General features: G+C 44.2%; 1 long non-coding RNA gene across 1 annotated transcript in view; it reads left to right on the forward strand.

Annotated features, from left to right (window-relative positions):
- Positions 1-13,851, forward strand: part of LOC130267473 (uncharacterized) — a 166,346-nt gene that overhangs the window by 125,383 nt on the left and 27,112 nt on the right. Inside the window, exon 2 of the long non-coding RNA XR_008843204.1 lies at positions 11,017-11,109. This is a non-coding gene — a long non-coding RNA (uncharacterized LOC130267473). The remainder of the gene's footprint in view (positions 1-11,016; positions 11,110-13,851) is intronic.

The raw sequence follows: 13,851 nt of genomic DNA on the forward strand, positions 1-13,851 counted from the left end.
GTCTGAAGAAGACACCTTCACACCTGAGACAGCTGGAGCAGGATCTTATGAGGAGTGGGCCAAGATACCTGCAGTCTGGAGAAGACACCTTCACACCTGAGACAGCTGGAGCAGTATCTTATGAGGAGTGAGCCAAGATACCTGCAGTCTGGAGAAGACACCTTCACACCTGAGACAGCTGGAGCAGGCTCCTATGAGGAGTGGGCCAAGATACCTGCAGTCTGGAGAAGACACCTTCACACCTGAGACAGCTGGAGCAGGCTCCTATGAGGAGTGGGCCAAGATACCTGCAGTCTGGAGAAGACACCTTCACACCTGAGACATCTGGAGCAGGATCTTATGAGGAGTGCACCAAGATACCTGCAGTCTGGAGAAGACACCTTCACACCTGAGACAGCTGGAGCAGGATCTTATGAGGAGTGGGCCAAGATACCTGCAGTCTGGAGAAGACACCTTCACACCTGAGACAGCTGGAGCAGTATCTTATGAGGAGTGAGCCAAGATACCTGCAGTCTGGAGAAGACACCTTCACACCTGAGACAGCTGGAGCAGGATCTTATGAGGAGTGAGCCAAGATACCTGCAGTCTGGAGAAGACACCTTTACACCTGAGACAGCTGGAGCAGTATCTTATGAGGAGTGGGCCAAGATACCTGCAGTCTGGAGAAGACACCTTCACACCTGAGACTGCTGGAGCAGGCTCCTATGAGGGGTGGGCCAAGATACCTGCAGTCTGGAGAAGATACCTTCACACCTGAGACAGCTGGAGCAGGATCTTATGAGGAGTGGGCCAAGATACCTGCAGTCTGGAGAAGACACCTTCACACCTGAGACAGCTGGAGCAGGCTCCTATGAGGGGTGGGCCAAGATACCTGCAGTCTGGAGAAGACACCTTCACACCTGAGACAGCTGGAGCAGTATCTTATGAGGAGTGGACCAAGATACCTGCAGTCTGGAGAAGACACCTTCACACCTGAGACAGCTGGAGCAGGATCTTATGAGGAGTGGACCAAGATACCTGCAGTCTGGAGAAGACACCTTCACACCTGAGACAGATGGAGCAGGATCTTATGAGGAGTGGGCCAAGATACCTGGAGACCAATGCACAAGTTTCATTAAGAGTTTTAGAAATCGCTGGATTGCAGTGACTGCCTCAAAAGGTTGTGCAACAAAATGTTAGGTTCAGAGGGCCATCATTTTTGTCCAGGCCAGTGTCAATACATTTTTGTCCAGGCCAGTGTCAATACATTTTTGTCCAGGCCAGTGTCAATACATTTTTGTCTAGGCCAGTGTCAATACTGATTTTCATGAGTTAAGTTTCAGTAAATTATTACATAGGGTACCAACAACTTTGTCCACATCTGTATTTGTTACAATTGTGTAACCATGGAAACAAATGCCTGCATTGGAGCTGCATACCCAAAACAGTAGGTTCATTTAAATAAAACATGGCTGTAACAGTGAACATGGAGTAAAAAAAAAAAAAAAAAAAAATAAACATAATTTTCTGTAGTTTGCAGATTCCATGCCATGCCCAGTTTAGTGCCCGGTTTATAAATGACACTACAATCACTTTATTTATTCTAAAGTAAGGTTTTTCCATATAAAATTAATAAATTACAGGTTCCAAGAATCTCTTGTTTATTAATCTTCTATGGAAAAAAAAAATGAGATGCTGAAAAAGGATAACAAAAAAGGGAAATAAATAAAGCGAATATGATGCCATGCAGGGCGTGATGCCAATTGGGGGCAGACTTTTAATTTAGAACAGTACAACGTCTAGGGCAGCAAGCACTGTAAATACAGTCCGGATTTTATAGTATGACATTTCAAGGCTATAAAAGTATAAATAGTTTTTGTTACTTTTGGCTTTTTTTTTAAACCATTTAATCAGCCTTAAAGTGGAAGTATTCACCTCTACATGGGAGTTATTTTTTTTCCTGTTTGGCAACATTTGTTTTCTCTACATATCGGGGGGGGAGATTTATCAAAACGTGTCCAGAGGAAAAGTTGCTGAGTTGCCCATAGCAACCAATCAGATCGCTTCTTTCATTTTGCAGAGGCCTTGTTAAAAATGAAAAAAAAAAAGATCTGATTGGTTGCTATGGGCAACTTTTCCTTTGCACAGGTTTTGATAAATCTCCCCCATAGTGTGTATGTCATGTTATCTACTGATGTCTGTCCTGAACAAGTCTACAGGGTCCATTGAAGAATAAATCTGAGGATACACCTTGTTCGGGTGTGAAACGTGTCATGCATATGTGTTTCTGTATATGTACATCTCTCAATAAAGCCATTCTGAAGAGTTTTTCCCACAGCAACCAATCACAGCTCAGGTTTCACTTTACCTCAGCTTATTAGCTGAGTTGTGATTGGTCGCTGTGGGAAAATCACTCCAGTTTTTCTCTGAGAACACTGATCAGTGCTATGGCCTATGCATAGGACTGAACAGTATTAGCAATCAAATGATTGCTATAAATAGTTAAAAAAAAAAGTTTAAAAAAAAAGTTAAAAAATTTTAAATAAAAAAGTAGAAAAATTGTGAAAAATCCCCTCCCCCAATAAAAAACATAAAACGTCAGTTTTTCCCATTTTTTACCCCAGAAAAGCGTAGAAAGAAATATTTAATACACATATTTGGTATCGCCACATGTGTTAAAGTCTTACCTATTAAAATATATTGTTAATTATCCCATATGGTGAATGGCGTAAACGTAAAACAATTTTAAAAAGTCCTAAATTTATTCTTTTTTGTCACATTTTATAAAAAAAATTAATAAAAAAATGTATAAAAAATGTATAAAAAGTAAAACCAAAGTGCTACTGATAAAAGCTACAGATCATGGCGCAAAAAATGAGCCCTCATACCGCCCTATATACGGAAAAATGAGAAAGTTATAGGTGGTCAAAATAGGGCAATTTCAAAATACTAATTGTTAAAATGGTTTGAGATTTTTTTTTTAAGCGGTACAATTATAGAAAAGCATATAACATGGGTATAATTTTAATCGTATTGACCCACAGAATAAAGAAAACATGTCATTTTTACCGGAAAGTGTACAGCGTGAAAACAAAAACCTTCAAAAATTTGCTAAATTGCGGTGTTCTTTTCAATTTTCCCACATAAATAAAATTATTTTGGTTGCGCCGTACATTTTATGGTAAAATAAGTGATGTCATTACAAAGTACAATTGATGACGCAAAAAACAAGCCCTCATATGGGTCTATGGTTGGAAATTTAAAGGAGAACTACGGGATTGAAAAATGTATCCGCTATCCTAAGGATAGGGGATAAGTTTCAGATCGTGGGGGGTCCGACCGCTGGGGCCCCCCACGATCTCCCGTACGGAGCCCCAGCTCTCTGCATAGAGAGCGCGTGTCGACCACCGCACGAGGCGGCGGCTGACACGCGCCCTCCATTTACTGCTATGGGAGAGCCGAAGCGCTGCCTTCGGCAATTACCGGCTCTCCCATAGCTGTGTATGGAGGGGGCGTGTCGGCCGCTGCTTCGTGCCCTCTCTAACCAGAGAGCCGGGGCCCCGTACGGGAGATCGTGGGGGGCCCCAGCGGTCGGACCCCTCGCGATCTGAAACTTATCCCCTATCCTTAGGATAGCGGATACATTTTTCAATCCCATAGTTCTCCTTTAAAAGAGTTTTGATTTTTAGAAGGCGAGGAGGAAAAAACGAAAATGCAAAAATAAAATTGGTCTGTCTCTTAAAGCCAAAATGGGCCTGGTCCTTAAGGGGTTAAAGGGTATTCCGGGATTTTTTATTTTATTTGACTGTGCTACAAGGGCTGTAACATTAGTGTAGATCATAATATAGTGTCTGTACCTGTGTTTGATGGCTGGCAACGTCATGTGACCTTTGCCCCAGATGTTTATTTTTAGCAGCATACAAACTGAGTGTTGTCTCAGCTTTTCCTGGGTGCAATGTGGCCCGAGATATTACATCGTTACTCAGGTGTTGAAAGGGAGCCTGTGGGAGGGAGATCATTCTCCACAGGGCTGCAGGGAATTGTAGTTTCAGACTGCATGGAACGAAACCCCCCTCTCTTTCGGACCCTTTACTGCCCTCCCCCTTTTTTTCCCCAAAAAAGGCACAAGACAAGAAATAGGTTTTATGGGCTGGGTGATGGTCACAGCTATTTATTGAACATAAATAAACCTATTATAGATAAACCGGAAACGCTGCATAGCAGCAACCAAACACATCAACGATGCTTCAGCCGAAGCAGTCTGCCCCGCCGTGTCCACGGCGGGCATGAAATGCCAACGGCCCTTTGTAAAACAGCTCTCTCCCATGCCAGCTGTGACTTAACAAATACCTAAGGAAGGAAAAAGGGCAATAAAAAGAAAAAACCCAGACAACCATGGGAAAAGTGCACACAACATGCACAAACCCTAAACACAAAATTAGTCTGTACAATTATTACAATTTTTTTTTATTTTTTTTAAAAGGGGTAACAAAATTGCCACGGGCCCCACAACAGGGACCTGGCAAAAGGAATATAAACAAAGGAGGTACAACAAAAACATAAACAAAGGAGGTACAAATCTAAGGGAGGGAGGGCGGGACCTTGAAACGCTGGTGAGAAAGAGGAAGAGGTAAGGAAGAGGAGGGAATATAGCTGCTAGGGGCGTATTCTGTACCCTGCCCTAACTCACAACAAGGGGGAGGGAGACCATCTTCTCCCTGTTAACCCTCTATGTCCCTGCAGTCAGGGGTTGCCTACTCCTAGGTGGCCAGGCAACCTACAAACACAACAGACTTGCAAGGGAGCTCAGGTGTGCTGCAATGGGTGGGGTGGCTGAAGTGTGGCAGGGAAGAAAAGTGACCTCACACTTACAAACAAGGATTTGTAGCCTGTGACTTGTAGTTGTAGAACCCTGGGACTTGTAGTTGCAGGGAGGGAACTTCAACTGGAAATAGCCATTTCACAAAAAGCAGCATTATGGTGCACTCACAATACAGCCAATTAGCCTCAAGACAAGCAGGAATCCTTTCTAACCATGTCCGTTACTGTCTCTCAGTTCAGTACTAGAATCGCCTTATGGTTAATAACCCTTTAAAAAAGTGTCTTAGACTATTGTGTCTCCCTAGTACAACCAAACCAGTTGATGATGGAAGAATTAAGTCTCATTCAGATTGGTGAATTGTTTCTGTGTTTAGCTAGATGTACTCTTGATGCAACACATCCCTTGTGGTTCTACTTAACCAGACTTCAGCACAGCTCCAGCTTCAGTACAGCTCCACAGTAAGAAGGGCCGGCTCTGCCTATAGGCAAAAAAAGGCAGCCATCTAGAGTCCCCCTCTTGATGGGGCGGTGCTCTGCCCACTACAATAAAGTTAGCCAGTATCCGAAGCACCTGCTCATCCGAAGCACCTGCCCATCAGGCAAAACCTGCAACTGTACTATAATAATCAGCATTTTTCAGCCTTCTGGAGAAGTGCAGCACCCCCTCTGAGGTAGACATGGGCGATCCATCCGAAATCCTGACATCACACGTGCCTCCATACATCAGAAGGAGCCATTGGGCGAGGTCAAGGGGTGGCAAAATTAGCTTTCGCCTAGGGTGGCAAAAATCTTTGCACCAGGCCTAACAGTAAGATCTTAGGGTTGCGAAATTATGAAAAAACTATCTAGCTCTTCAGGTCCCTAATTTGGTCCATAGGGGGCGGAATTAAAGTAGTTTGTGTTGTGACCCATCTAGGCCAGATATATGTTCTACGTTATCTATCATATGCATGGGTAAAGAAGAGAGGGAAAAGGGTGCACACAGTTGAGATCACCAGGTGACCAAAGATGGGACTATATAGGTACAAAAAATTGCTGAGCATAGACACAACTGTCTGAGCCCAGCGGAGATGGCTCTAGTTGCATGTGGACCCTTAGGCACAGTGGGCACCATGTGTACTCTCTGTTGGCTTGGCAATGGTGTCTAAAGTTTCTGGCCCCAAAGCAAATGTTGTACCTAAGCTACCCAACGTTACATGTCATTTATAATTGTGATGTTTTCTTCAATAGAAGAGGTGCGTGGGTGCAACTGAAAACTATACCTGCTGGAAATGCAACAGTGATGTCACTGCACAGGAATAATTGTTAAGGTTAAAGGGGTACTCCCCTGAAAAAAAAAATTTAAATCAACTGGTGCCAGAAAGTTAAACAGATTTGTAAATTACTTTTATTAAAAAAATCTTAATCCTTCCAGTACTTATCAGCTGCTATATGCTCCACAGCAAGTTCTTTTCTTTTTGAATTTCCTTTCTGTCTGACCACAGTGCTCTCTGCTGACACCTCTGTCCATTTTAGGAACTGTCTGGAGCAGGATAGGTTTGCTATGGGGATTTGTTCCTACTCTGGACAAAGGTGTCAGCAGAGAGCACAGACAGAAATGAAATTCAAAAAGAAAAGAACTTCCTGTGGAGCATATAGCAGCTGATAAGTACTGGAAGGATTAAGATTTTTAAACAGAAGTCATTTACAAATCTGTTTAACTTTCTGGCACCAGTTTATTTAAAAACATTTTTTTCCAGGGGAGTACCCCTTTAAGTCACAGAACATGGATAATCCACACTGATCATTTAGCAACGATTAGTGAGTGCCACTTTTTTTCTATTCGTTGTAGCTGCTGGACTTTGAACATTGCAAAGGAAAACCCATTGTAGTCAATAGGAGCATGCTGCAAGGAGGAATCCACATGGAATTCCTCATGGACACCTTGAAAATTCATAATGTGGATGAGCCCTAGATGTTATTATTTGTGCAGTTGACATATTGTGCATCAATGGTGAACTCTCATTTATTAACCTTATTTACACTTTCTGTTTTTTGTGCCAGTGAAGGCAGTCGAAAGGGGTCATCTCATCTTAACAAACCCTCTCGATATACCCTATTAGGGCCCAGAGTAAAGGTGGAACGACGCAAACAAGTAGTGGCTATTGTTCTGGCTGACCATGTCCGTCTTTGCATCCTAAATTAATGGGCAGGTGTAATACTACTTTTTACCTGTAGTGGCTGCTGCAGGAAAAATGAGCAGCCAATGAGGACTATCCTGGCAAAAATCAAGCTGATCGCTGTCATTTTAAGGGGATTGTGTGCTTCAACACAACAAGGATGATCACAGTTTATGTCAATGCCCCCTGAGCTGACGTCAGCTGCCACAGATTTATTAGGAGCACTATATCACTATCAGACAGCCTAATTGACAGCCTAACAGAAGATGCAGCTGCTAGATGGAGGTGCCAGAGCAGTGAAAATAGACTGCTCTGAAGTACATAGGAATAGGGGATGAGGTGGACGGGGAACAGTGGCAGGGAATTTCAGCACAGGGCTGGGAGATTTTGAGGGAGAAATGCATCATGGTAATTGTGGTCATTGATCAGGCACAGACGAGGACGTAGACTGCATTATGTGCCGGGGAGAAACAGCAGAAAGGGCCCTAAAGAAAATTATTATATATATTTTTTCAACAAAACCACATGGGGAGAATGCATATCAATGCTTCAGTATTAGTGTCATATCTCTAGATCAGTGGACTCCAAACTGCACACTAGAGCCCTGCACGGGACTGGTTTTTCAATCCCGTTCCCGCCTGCTCCCAATTACTTTTTTGACCAATTCCACCTGCTCCCGATAACTTTTTTGACCAATCCCGCAAAAATTTTGTCCAATCCCTCCCGCTGACATAGGAATGTACATACACTAGAGTGCAATGCTCCGTACATACTCCCCTTGTATAGAGGTGTGTGTAGTAGACACACTGCTATACATCGGGGGTATGTGCAGAGCATTGCACTCTAGTGTATGTACAGATGTGAATAGCAGTGACTGTGCAGACTCAGAGGCCCTGGGTCACTGACCAATGCAATGCTCAGCACATACCTGGCCTACCGGGATGTATGAGGGCTCATTGTTTGCACTGTGGTCTGTAGTTTTCATTTTTGTTTAACCCCTTAACGATGGAGGACGTAAATGTAAGTACTGGTGAGGTGGTACCTAACGCATCAGGACGTACATTTACGTCCTAAGCATAACTGCGAGCATCGGAGCGATGCCCGGATCATGCACGGCAGGTCCCGGCTGCTTATCGCAGCCAGGGACCTGCCCGTAATGGCGGACATCCGCGATCCCGCGTATGTCAGCCATTAACCCCTCAGTATTGATTACGGCATCTGCAGCATTGCGGACACTAAAATGGATGATCGGATCGCCTGCAGCGCTGCCGTGACGATCTGATCATCCGGCACGGCAGCCGGAGGTCCCCTCACCTTGCTTTGCTGCCTTCCCGGCATCTTCTGCTCTGATCTGCCTTCCCGCAGACCAGAGCAGAAGATGACCGATAACCCTGATCAGTGCTATGTCCTATACATAGCAACAGTATTAGCAATCGAATGATTGCTATAAATAGTCCCTATGGGGACTATTAAAGGACAACTGTAGTGGTACCGTTTTACATATGCCCATGCCAGAGCCTCAAAAATAAACAAAATTAACTCATACATACCTTCCTACGAGTCCCCGTTGTCCGGCACAAGCCTTACGGTCCGGCAGTGCTGACGTCATTCCACTTCCTGGGGACAGGGAAGCCGCAGAGCCGTCGGAGTATCACCAGCCGCAGCGATGTCCCGCCCCGGCTGGTGATAAGCTCTGAGCCGACTGTCATGTAAGGAGCTCTAGCCGGCTTCTTACATGACAGTCGGCTCAACCTATCCCCAGCCGGGGTGGGACATTGCTGCGGCCGGTGATACGCCAACGGCTCTGCGGCTTCCCCGTCCCCAGGAAGTGGAATGACGTCCGCACTGTCGGACCAACGGGGGCTCGTAGGAAGGTATGTATGAGTTAATTTTGTTTATTTTTGAGGCACTACAGTTGTCCTTTAAAGTGTAAAAATAAAAGTAAAAAAAATTAAGTATAAAAAATCTGAAAACCCCCACCCCCAATGAAAAATTTAATTGTCCCATTTTCCCTATTTCACCCCCAAAAAGTGTTTAAAAAAATATTTTCTTTACATATTTGGTATCGCTGCGTGCATAAATATCTGAACTATTAAAATAAAATGTTATATGATACTGTACGATGAACGGCGCGAACGTAAAAATAAAAAAAATCCAAAATAGATGCTTTTTTTATAACATTTTATTCCCAAATAATAAAAAATTGATTAAAAGTTCAATATAAGCAAATATGGTATCAATAAAAAGTACAGATCACAGCGCAAAAAATGAGCCCTCATACCGCCGCTTATATAGAAAAATGAAAAAGTTATTGGTCTTCAAAATAAGGGGATTTTAAACGTACAATTTGGTTAAAAAGTTTGTGATTTTTTTTTAAGCGCAACAGTAATAGAGAAGTGTATTATCATTTGTATCATTTTAATTGTATTGACCCAAAGACTAAAGAACACATGTCATTTTTACTGTAAATTGTACGGCGTGAAAACAAAATTCAAGCTTTTACTATGGAAGGGTTTCAAAAAAATGTACCCTTTTTTTAAAACTTTTTTTTTACACTTTTTTACTTTTTGTTATAGCTCCCATATGGTATGTGGAGACTGCAGAGCATTGCACTCTAGGGTCTGTAGAAGACCCTAAGGTGCAATGTTCTGCAGTCTGAAATTGCCCCCCCCCCCCACCCCATGTGTATAGCGGTGTGTGTGTGCACTAGGGTGCAATGCTCTGTCTGCAGTTTACTCTGCACATACCCCCCATGTGTATAGCCATACATCACAACCGTTTTGAATCCGGTAGAACATTCCCGCTTTCGCGGTGATGTTCCGCCGTCCCGAAACGGCCACCACATGTCCCCCATTAAACTGTAAATGCCTCTTATGAGGTATCTACAGTTAAATGTGCCGCTCAGTGAAAAGATTGACAGGGTGAAGAGCCATTGGCTTCTTATCCTGTCAATCACTCTTGTGTCCCTGGCTACAGTAGGCCAGCAGACGGGTGTGTGGTGACCTCTGTCTTCTAAGGGGGAACTGCTGCTGCTGCCTATTATGCGGAACCTCTGCCTACTAAGGGGAACTGCTGCTGTTGCCTATTATGGGGGACCTCTGCCTACTAAGGGGGAACTGCTGCTGCCTATTATGGTGGACCTCTGCCTACTAAGGGGGAACTGCTGCTACCTATTATGGGGAACCTCTGCCTATTAAGGGGGAACTGCTGCTGCCTATTATGGGGGACCTCTGCCTACTAAGGGGGAACTGCTGCTGCCTATTATGGTGGACCTCTGCCTACTATGGGGGAACTGCTGCTGCCTATTATGGGGGACCTCTGCCTACTAAGGGGGAACTGCTGCTGCCTATTATGGGGGACCTCTACCTACTAAGGGGAAACTGCTGCTGCCTATTATGGTGGACCTCTGCCTCCTATGGGGGAACTGCTGCTCACTATTATGGGGAACCTCTGACTACTGTGGGGGAAACTGCTGGTGCCTACTATGGGGGAAACTCTGCTGCTGCATACTCTGGGGGAAACTCTGCTGCTGCCTACTGTGGGGGAAACTCTGCTGCTGCCTACTGTGGGGGAGGGGCTTTTGCTACAATAGGGGAACTGCTGCTACTATGTGGGGAACTGCCAACTATTGGGGACCTGCTGCTGCCTATTATGGGGACCCTCTGCCTACTATGGGGAAAGTGTTGCCTACTATGGAGGACTTCCGCAACCTACCTAATGTAGGGGGCTATCTACTACCTACAAGCTATTATGGAGACTAACTACCAGGCTAATAGGGGGGCTACCTACTACCTTCACATGAGAGTATTCATACAGGGTACAGCTATCTGAGGGATTTACCTACTGAGACAAATCTCTCTGGGGGGCCCCACCTACTCTGGGCACCTATGTGATGTGTGTAACTATCTGAAGGGACCTGTGTACTTACTGGAGCGCCCTACCTATGCAATGGGAAGGACTTTCCGACTACAAAGGGGGAATTATTACAGTTTGGGGCATTATAGTTGTGGAAAAAGTGCCGAGCTGCAAATAATTTTTTTCCCACCATGTTCTCCAGAGATGAATCATAGCCGGAAGAAATCATCATGGAGCTCGAGAAGAAAAAGGAAAGTGAAGGACGCCGATTCGAGAAGATGTCACGTGATATAATGTATGTAATCTCTTATATGGTCTGTAGTGGTAATGATGGGGATTGTTGTCAGTCTGCCAGTATTGGACATCCTCTTGAGCTTAAATGACAGACTGACATTATTGCTGTTAAAGATGTATTCCCATTCTGCAGATGTAGGCGTGGTTAGGGCATGATTGAGGGCGGGGTTAGGGTGTGGCAATGGGTGTGGTTAGGGATGAGACTTGTCCCTCTAGGCGCACAAAAAAAGTTGGGCAGTATGAGTATAGCAGTGCAGAGCAGACTGCAGAAACAGATGGAGGCCCTGGGAGGATCGCCGACCGAGTGTGGGCTGTGCATAGATTGCATTTTTACATACTGCCGGGGCCCGGGCATGGGGGGTGGCATCAGCAAAAAATGAAGGTGGAGGATGGTGGAGGGTCACTTTCACAGAAAAATCCTCCAGGGCAGGCAGGCTGAGCGGGGGAAGGAATGGCACCGGCACAGATGAAGTGGCGGCAACTACATCGGCGGGGGAGGAGACAGTTAGGAGGAGCAGCAGCCCCACCCTGGTGAGTGATTGGTGAATGTATTCAGAGGGTGGGCTTGCCGCTGGTCACTGAGGCTGCTGCGGGACTTTTTGGGACCCGCAGCCATAGTGCCTGACCGCCTGTGCCCTCCCGCAGCGGCCTTCTGACAGCCCACAACTACAACTTCCAGCATGCCCGGACAGCCAACGGCTGTAGTTTTGCAACATCTGGAGGTCCCCAGACTGGAAGAAGAAAGATAGAATCCAAAACTTAAAAAATTAAAGTATCATATATATTTCCATAAATATTCAGACCCCCTCAGACCACATCACTACGCTATGCAAGATAAGAGAAATATGGAGTCAAGATGCCTTCAGTTTTCTCACATTTCTCCACATTCAGGGATATCTTTGCATGCAGTTTTACTAGATAACTATTTCTGGTATAATCTAATATAGCTTAAAGGGAATATATTAGATAGATTTTTTTTTTTACTAATTTAAACCAGATACTGATATATATATATATATTCTTATATGTGATCTGTTTTTATTCTATTTTCTGGACATGATTATGGGGCCTTCTAAGAGCTATGACTTGTTTCCATCAACAGGGCCATATGAGGGCTTGTTTTTTGTATTTTTCTTTTTTTGTAATTTTGTACTTTTACAATATAATGTATCATGAGATTGAAAAATATATATGTGTGTTGAATTGAGAAACATGGAATTTTGTCATTTTGGGGGTATCTAATTTTTTTTACAGCATTTAGGGTTCTTTGAGAAGGGGTATTCTATCATCAAAATTGTATCTAAATAAAACTATCACCCGAGATATATATCTTACTGATATAGTGTTATTACAAATTGTACTGGCTTCAGCATGTATTTACTTGATTTATCTAGACAGGAAGTTGTGTAGCCATTGTGAGTGTTGTATTGTCTCCAGCTCTCCGGCTTCTCCCTTTATCCCCAAAAAGTCGCATCACTCTGAGATATATAACTTACTGATATAGTGTTATCACAATTTGTACTGACTTTATTATGTTTTTACTTGATTTACCCCAGGAAGGAAGTTGTGTAGTCATTGTGAGTGTTGTATTTTCTCCAGCTCCCCTGCTCCTCCATTTATCCCTCGAAAGATGCATCACCCTTAGATATTTAACTTACTGATATAGTGTTATCACAAATTTTACTGGCTTCAACATGTGTTTGCTCAATTTACCTTGGACAGGAAGTTGTGTAGTCATTGTGATTGTTGTATTGTTGACAACTCCCTAGCTCCTCCCTCTTTCCTAAAATGACGCATCACCCTCTGCTGTCTGAGGAGAAGTGGCTGGATCTCGTTTCTGAGCTCCAGCCCCACCCCCTGAGTGATGTCACTACCTCCTGTCACATATATATATATATATATATATATATATATATATACATATATACATATAGATCTCTATTGGAACATTTATGGAGTATAAGGTGTGGTTACAGCATGCTGCCTTATGTTGAACAATGTCACAAGAAGAGGAGCAGACAGGGAATGAGTGCAGCAGGTGCTGAAACCTCATTGTGGAGTAATTTGTTGTGAATTGAGATGTTTTGCAGCAGTTCTGGATGGTAGGATTTTTGTGGGAGGGGAGTAGGCAGGGTGGGAGGACTGTAATGAAGAGCTGAGGGAAAGCAATGCATTATGGGAATTGTAGCACTGAACAACTGCTCACCCAGGAATTACAACCAGGTGCAGGACTAAGACCCCTCAAACAAATGTGTGTTTTTTTTTTTGTGGTTTATGGGAGCGTATGGAGCGGAGGGTAACACCCTAGCGGAGTAGCGTCTTGACGGGGGTTTTAGTGTACTTAAAGGGTTAAAAGGTGTCACAGACATCTGGGGGGTTAAATGGGCGGTTTTTCCTAGTGGGGTTGCTATTGGGGGGCGCAGTAGCCAAGGGGCGGAGTAAAGGGGGTATATAGGGTCTGGAAGGGGGAGGAGCCAGACAGCGGCGGGAAAGTAAAGTGAAGAAGTCCCACCCTCCCTTTATGCGTGTGGTTGTGGTTCAGTTGAGAGAGGCAGGTATATGGGTCCTTTGAGGTGTGTAAGGTTTTAAAAATATTGTTAAGCGTATGGAAATGGTGGAGAGTTGGCCAGTTGTTATGATACAGCTGGACTGGGCCTCCTGGTGGTGTGTAGGGGCCCCAGGAGTTTTGGATGGAAACAGGCACTGAGCGATGTGGGTGCCCTTGGGTCAGGGAGTTGCGGCC

Source organism: Hyla sarda, chromosome 4 (genome assembly GCF_029499605.1).
Source record: "Hyla sarda isolate aHylSar1 chromosome 4, aHylSar1.hap1, whole genome shotgun sequence".
Lineage (NCBI taxonomy): Eukaryota > Metazoa > Chordata > Amphibia > Anura > Hylidae > Hyla > Hyla sarda.